Raw genomic sequence first — 7996 nt, forward strand, 5'->3', positions numbered from 1 at the left:
CGGAGGACCAGGAAGCGGTGAAGGCTTTGTACTCACCGCTTCCTGGTCCTCGGCAGTCGGCTGTGCAGGGCTGCGCACAGGCATGAGGCGCTGTGTGAGGTCACGCTGTGCGCAGCCTTCACAGCACAGCCGACAGCAGGAGGATGCAGATCGCGCTGGCGGAGAGAAGCGGCGGCGTCCAGGAGCAGGAGAGGTAAGTGTTTTTATTTTTATTTTATATTTATGAGGCTGATGGACATTTTTGGGGGCTGATAGAGAGGCTGCTGGGGGGCTGATGAGAAGGTACTGGGGGCTGCTATGAGGCAACTGGGGGCTGCTATAAGGCTACTGGGGGCTGCTATAAGGCTACTAGGAGCTACTATAAGGCTACTGGGGGCTGCTATGAGGCTAATGGGGGCTGATATGAGGCAACTGGGGGCTGATGAGAGGCATGGGGCTCTTATCTGAGGTCTGATTGGGGTAAATTCATATTGGGGTCTGAGCTGAGGTCTGATTGGGTGTCTGATCTGAGGTCTTATTGGGGTCTTATTTCATTGGGGATCTTATTGGGGCTGTTAGCTGAGGTCTGATTAACATTGGGGGTCTGATTGGTAGTTTGACCTGACCGTATAATGAAAAATATTTTTTTCTTATTGTCCCCCTCTAAAACCTAGGTACTTGCTTGCTCCTCCTCCCGACCTCCCTTGCCCTTTGCGTACGCTGCGCGCCGTGACGTCACGCGGAGGCACTGCAACGCTAGCGTGAGCCGAGCCCCGGTCTCCTTCCTGAACTGCAGAGCGGTGCCCACTTCCAGCCCTGAGCCCAGCTGCCCAGAGCACTGATCCTGAGCAACTGGAGTCTTCAGAACTGTAAGTACAGTATTTACAGTAATTCACTGTAAGCTATATTACATATATATATACATATATATATATATATATATATATATATATTACTTGTTTTATGTAAGTAAGGGTGGTGGGTGGTTGGAGAAGGGGGGGGGATGGAGAAGAGGGAGGGAGGGGTGGATGGAGGGGTTAGTAGTACAGTACTATATGCACATTGTAAAAAAAAAAGTAATCTGCAAAATGCTATGTATTTGTGTCAGAAGTTGTGCTTTTTCAATTTTTAGAATAGTGATACAGCCATTTTATTTGATACTTTTGTGCTGATTCTTTCCCCCCCTTATATTAACCCCTTAGGGACTCAGGACGTACCGGTACGTCCTAACTTTAAATCGCGATTGCGGCGGGGGTTAATCGCAACAGGATGTCCGCTGAAATCATTCAGCGGGCATCCTGTCACAACGCCGGGGGGGGGGTCATGTGACCCCCCCGCATTGGCGATCGCAGCAAACCGCAGGTCAATTCAGACCTGCGGTTTGCTGCGTTTCCGGTCCATTCGGGTCTCCGGTGACCCGATGAACCGAAAAAGGACTGTGATCGGTGGTGTGATTACACACCACCAATCACAGTCCGAGCATTTGGCAGAGGCGGTGCTGGCCGTGGTGCTGATTAGGGGTGGCGGTGCTGTCCAAGGTGCTGATTGGTGCAGGGAGAGAGACGGGAGATACTAACTCCCGGCGCTACTCTCTCCCCTCCTCTTCCTGTTTCAGCACCTGCACCGTCCACAACCGTCCTCACCAGGCTCCTGCAATCCCCCGTCGTCGGCACCCATCACCCTCCAGGTAGGTTAGGGTCAGTGAGGGAGAGGCACCGTTAGGCAGGGATAGAAGGGAAAAGTTAGTTAGGAAAAAAAAAACAAAAAAAAAAACACTTTATCTAAATTTATTTGTTTTCTAACTTTGAGACCCTAGACCCCCCCTGCCACTTGCCTTGTACAACGCTTTTGTACTATCCCGAAGCGCTGGCAGCACAGGGACATTCCTCCAATTCTATGAGGCAGTCCTCAAGGACCTGATCTTTTCAGACCGGAAAAGAGCAGGCCGGAGTACCTCAGGAATTGGAGGCGCCCGGATCGTCCCTGGCCAACATTTTCCAGGTGTGGTCCCCCATACTGGAAAGAAGGGACGAACCCAAAAAAAGTGCAGAGTGTGTCACAAGAGGGGGATACGGAAGGACACCACCACTCAATGTGACACTTGCCCCGATCATCCGGGCCTCTGCGTTATCGATTGCTTCAGGGAGTATCACACTTCCATGGAGTACAACATTTTTATAATCCCCAACAGTCCCCTAGAGAACATAAAAAACTATGGCTCTCAGATTTTGGAGACACGGAAAAAAAAATTTCACCAAAAATATTAGTTTTAGTGCAGGCATCCTCAAACTGCGGCCCTCCAGATGTTGTAAAACTATAACTCCCAGCATGCCCAGACAACCTACAGCCATCAGCAGGGCATGGTGGGAATTGTAGTTTTACATCTGGAGGACCGCAGTTTGAGGATGCCTGCTTAGTGTCTCCAAAGTCTGAGAGCCATACATATTGGGCATCGCCGCGTCCGTAAAAATCTTCTCTATGAAAATAACATTTAACCCAACCCCCCGGATGAACAGCGTTAAAAAAAAACCTATTTTTTGTCACCTAACATCAGTGTAATAGCGAGCGATCAAAATGTCATATGCACCCCCAATTAGTGGCAATTAAACCGCCATCTCATCCCGCAAAAAATGAGCCCCTACATTAGATAGTCGCCCAACAAAAAAAAAAAACTGTAGCTCCCAGGCTATGGAGATACTAAAATAATTTTTTTGGGTTCCTAAAATGATAATATAGTATAAAATCTAAATAAATTTTAAAATGAAGACATATTAGGTATCGCCGCGTCCGTAAGAATCTGCCCTATAAAAATAACATTTGACCAAACCCCTCGGATGAACAGCGTTAAAAATATAAAATAAAAACGGTGCCAAAACACAAATTTTTTGGAAAAATTTCCATTTGAATCCTTTTTTTCCGGTAATAAAGCAAGGGTTAACAGCCAAACAAAACTAAATATTTATTGCCCTGATTCTGTAGTTTGCAGAAACACCCCATATGTGGTCGTAAATGGCTATATAGCCATACGGCAGGGCATAGAACGAAGGGAACGCCATATGGTTTCTGGAAGGCAGATTTTGATGGACTGGTTTATCTACACCATGTCCCATTAGAAGCCCCCCTGATGTAGCCTAGACTAGAAACTCCAAAAAAGTGACCCCATCTAAGAAACTACACCCCTCAAGGTATTCAAAAGTTACTTTACAAACTTTGTTAACCCTTTAGGTGTTCCACAAAACTAAATAGCGAATGTAGAAACCATTTTAGAATTAACATTTTTTGTTGCCTTGCCTCAAAAAAGTGTAATATAGAGCAACTAAAAATCATATTTACCCTAAAATAGTCCCAAAACAACAACCACCTTATCCCGTAGTTTCCTAGATGGGGTCACTTTTATGGAGTTTCTACTCTAGGGGTGCATTAGGAAGCTTGAAAGGGTACATGGTGTAAATAAACCAGTCCAGCAAAATCTGCCTTCCAAAAACCATATGGCGTTCCCCTTCTTCTATGTCCTGCCGTTTAGCCAAATAGTAGTTTAGGACCACATATGGGGTGTTTCTGCAAACTACAGAATCAGGGAAACCCATATTGAGTTTTGTTTGGCTGTTAACCCATTTTTTCCAGTAATAAAGTAAGGGTTAAAATGGAAAATTTTCCAAAAAATAGAAATTCCAAAATTGTTTCTCCATCTGCCATTAACTCTTGTGGAACACCTAAAGGGTTAACAAAGTTTGTAAACCCAGTTTTGAATACCTTGAGGGGTGTACTTTCTTAGATGGAGTCACTTTTTTGGAATTTCTATTCTAGGGGTGCAACGGGGGGCTTGAAATGGGACATGGTATAAACAAAACCAGTCCTGCAAAATCTGCCTTCCAAAACCCATATGGCGTTCCCCTCCTTCTATGTCCTCCCGTTTGGCCAAACAGTAGTTTAGGACCACATATGGGGTGTTTTTTCAAACTACAGAATCAGGGAAACCCATATTGAGTTTTGTTTGGCTGTTAACCCATTTTTTCCAGTAATAAAGTAAGGGTTAAAATGGAAAATTTTCCAAAAAATAGAAATTCCAAAATTGTTTCTCCATCTGCCATTAACTCTTGTGGAACACCTAAAGGGTTAACAAAGTTTGTAAACCCAGTTTTGAATACTTTGAGGGGTGTACTTTCTTAGATGGAGTCACTTTTTTGGAATTTCTATTCTAGGGGTGCAACGGGGGGCTTGAAATAGGACATGGTATAAACAAAACCAGTCCTGCAAAATCTACCTTCCAAAACCCATATGGCGTTCCCCTCCTTCTATGTCCTCCTGTTTGGCCAAGGACCACATATGTTTTTTTTTTTGCAAACTACAGAATCAGGGAAACCCATATTGAGTTTTGTTTGGCAGTTAACCCTTACTTTATTACTGGAAAAAATGGGTTAAAATGGAACATTTTCCAAAAAATAGAAATTCCTAAATTGTTTCTCCATCTGCCATTAACTCTTGTGGAACACCTAAAGGGTTAACAAAGTTTGTAAACCCAGTTTTGAATACCTTGAGGGGTGTACTTTCTTAGATGGAGTCACTTTTTCTGAAATTTCTATTCTAGGAGTGCAACGGGGGGCTTGAAATGGGACATGGTATAAACAAAACCAGTCCTGCAAAATCTGCCTTGCAAAAACCATATGGCGTTCCCCTCCTTCTATGTCCTCCCGTTTGGCCAAACAGTAGTTTAGGACCACATATGGGGTGTTTCTGCAAACTACAGAATCAGGGCAACCCATATTGAGTTTTGTTTGGTAGTTAACTCTTGCTTTGTTCCTGGAAAAAATGGATTATATTGGAAATTTTTCCAAAAAATCGAAATTCTTAAATTTTATGTCCATTTGCCATAAAGTCTTGTGGAAGACCTAAAGGGTTAACAAAGTTTGAAAATCAGTTTTGAATACCTTGAGGGGTGTAGTTTCTAAAATGGGGTCATTTTTGGGTGGTTTCTATTACGTAAGCCTCACAAAGTGACTTCAGACCTGAACTGGTCCATAGAAAGTGGGATTTGGAAAATTTCTTAAAAATTTCTAAATTTGCTTCTGAACTTCTAAGCTATGTAACATCCCCAAAAAATAAAATGACATTCCCAAAATGATACAAACATGAAGTAGACATATGGGGAATGTAAAGTCATCAAAATTTTTGGGGGAATTACTATGTATTACAGAAGTAGAGAAACTGAAACTTTGAAATTTGCTAATTTTTCCACATTTTTGGTAAATTTGGTATTTTTTTCTGCAAAAAAATTAACTTTTTTGACCCAATTTTAGCAGTGTCTACATGTGACCATTAAAAGCTTGAGTTCGCAGAAGAGATAGTGAGTGCCGGTCTTTTCTTCCAATCCATGTGAGATTGCTATCTCGGACGCGTGCATCACGCCACCGGAACAGAGTGCCGGCTGATCATTACCTGAATGAAGTACAATATGCGACGAAAAAACAATCTCAGAACGGCCTGGGTAAGTCAAAGCATTTCAAACTTATCAGCACTTAAAGTGACACTGGTCAGATTTGCAAAAAATGGCCAAGTCCTTAAGGTGAAATAGGGCTGAGTCCTTAAGGGGTTAAGGGACACTATAGTCACCAGAACCACAGCAGCTAAACATAGTAGTTCTGGTGTCTATAGCATGTCTCTGCAAGCTTTTTAATGTAAACACTGCCTTTTCAGAAAAAAGGCAGTATTTACATTACTGCCAAGGAACACCTCTAGTGGCCACATGCTAGGGTGTGGGAAGGCAGGATCCAGGGGGCCCAAGTAAATTCTTGCCCAGGGTCCAATCAATATTAAAGATGGCCCTGCATGGCACAGTGGGGGGAATGGCCCCCCTCCTGTAGCAGGAGTCTCCCAAGGAAAGCAGCTCATTGAGCACCATGACTCCTTACAGTTTATCGACTGAGTATTACGAGGGGGTCAGAAAGTCAGAAAGTCCAGCAACCAGACTGAAGCCAGAGATTAGCAAAGCAGAGAAAGAGAAAGCAAGGTATCCAAGTTTGCCTGCCAGTGCAGTACGCCAGTCGTTCAGGCGGAGCGAGTGGGAGGTCACGGGGGTCAGTAGACAAACCGAGTGTTGCTCTTAGTACTCACAGTTTGTAGTATACCCTGGGCAGGTGTACAGTCAGTGATGAAGAGGCTGGCACATAGATCCTCTGGGGCACTCTCTAGATATAGGGACCAGGCCGGGTGATAGGTGAGGTGCCCTAGGTGTAGAAGGTTTAGCGTGCCTGTGGCAAGATCTCTTACAGTTCGTGACGCCAGTGCCGGTAACGGTGGCACACCGATTGTTAGGAGGAATAATGGAGGTACACACGATTGCAGTGAACTAGAATTCTTCTTTACTGAACAGTTCAAACTATGTACAAACTCCAAACAGTTCCATATGAAGAATATTTAGTAGCAGGCAGGCTTTACCCAGGTGGCAGGTAGAATCTTAGCAAGATAACTCAGGGGGAACTAAACTCACAGATCAGGCTGTACTTTCTGCAGAATCCTGTCTGGCTTTCTCCAAGGCCCGTATGCCTAATAGATGGCTTTATCCTTGGGTAGGGAAACCTCCTCTGGTATCAATTCTCTTGCTGACAATAAACTTCTGCCCCTCAGCTTTCCACTTGGCTGTAAAGGATTAGCACTGCTCTGTACTCTGCAGGTTGCAGGATAACTCAGGAAGATCTTCTTCTCCTGGAATCAGGTGGAGGACCTGGACTATCTAGCTGCATGTTCTTGGCCGACCCTCAGCTACTCCATGACTAGAATCAACACTGGCCTCAAACACCCCCCCCCCCCCCAGCTGGACTGGGCCTGTCTATATATACTAGGGGGTTCCCTAGCTCCCTCTACAGCTTAGGAGGAGAAACTACACCCCTAGCAGGCCTGGTACACAGGAAATGACAGGGAAATATGCATTACAATGCAATACAAAATACTATGACCATGCTCCACAGGAGGTGAGGAACAACATGACCCAATTGACCCTTAAGTAGTGCCCACTTTTACGTAGTGGGACACTACACCAGTTTTTCCCAAAACCTGCTGGAATCAAGAGAAAGAACTAATATTTTCTGGATGCAAGTTTATTCAAGTAAAGATGTTGAACTTTATGAAGCCTGGACTCGACACCAACTATTGACTCTCCCCTTTTTTTGCTACAGAGCCTAACCATGGGGAGTAAAGGTATCCAGGTAGGAGCACCGTGACACACACAAAACTAGTAAGGCTGCATCACCACTTGGCATTTCTAAAAACCTGGGGGGCAGCCAACTCCACTTGTGGCAGATGACTTGGCACTAAGACTGTCATGCAGAAAATTAGGGGCACCCGGCATAGTTATAGGGAGTGCAGAAGTAGCAGTGGCACCCAAGCTCTGGTGCTTGAAAGGGCCCCATCTGTCACATTAAGAAGGCACCAGTATTATAAATGGCACATGGCAGGTGGGGGGTTCTAATACTTTGCATTGGGGCTCCAAAGCTTCGAGTGATGACTCTGACTGTGACATTGTTATGGGGGCACTGTGGCAGGCACTATTATAGGCAACTTCTATTGGTTTGCATTCGACTGGAAAGTCGAAGGAATTTAGAAAAGGCAAGTGAGTCATAAGAGCTAATCTACATGTACTGATTGGTCAGTAATAGGGGCTCTATAAAAATATGCCTGGGTCCCAGCATTATATGTGGACCTGTGCTAGCAATGAATGTGGTTAGAATGGCGAAACCCATAAATAAATGGGGTGTCTACATGTATATGACGTATAATAAAAAAATATGTTTGACTTCCAGAACAACAAATAACCCCGGGCACGGCAATATTCACTTAATATGTTTTCAGTATCGCTACCGGAAGGCTTTTTGGGCATTGAAAATATAGCCTATATAAAATATATTATAAAAAAAAAATGTCAGATGTTCAAAAGTTAGAAATCGAACTATGCAATCGCGCTGCCAGTTTTTGTCCAGCAGGTGGCAGCCTTATCCTCTTCTACCCAGCACACATGGATGTC

Source organism: Bufo bufo, chromosome 7, assembly GCF_905171765.1.
Source record: "Bufo bufo chromosome 7, aBufBuf1.1, whole genome shotgun sequence".
Lineage (NCBI taxonomy): Eukaryota > Metazoa > Chordata > Amphibia > Anura > Bufonidae > Bufo > Bufo bufo.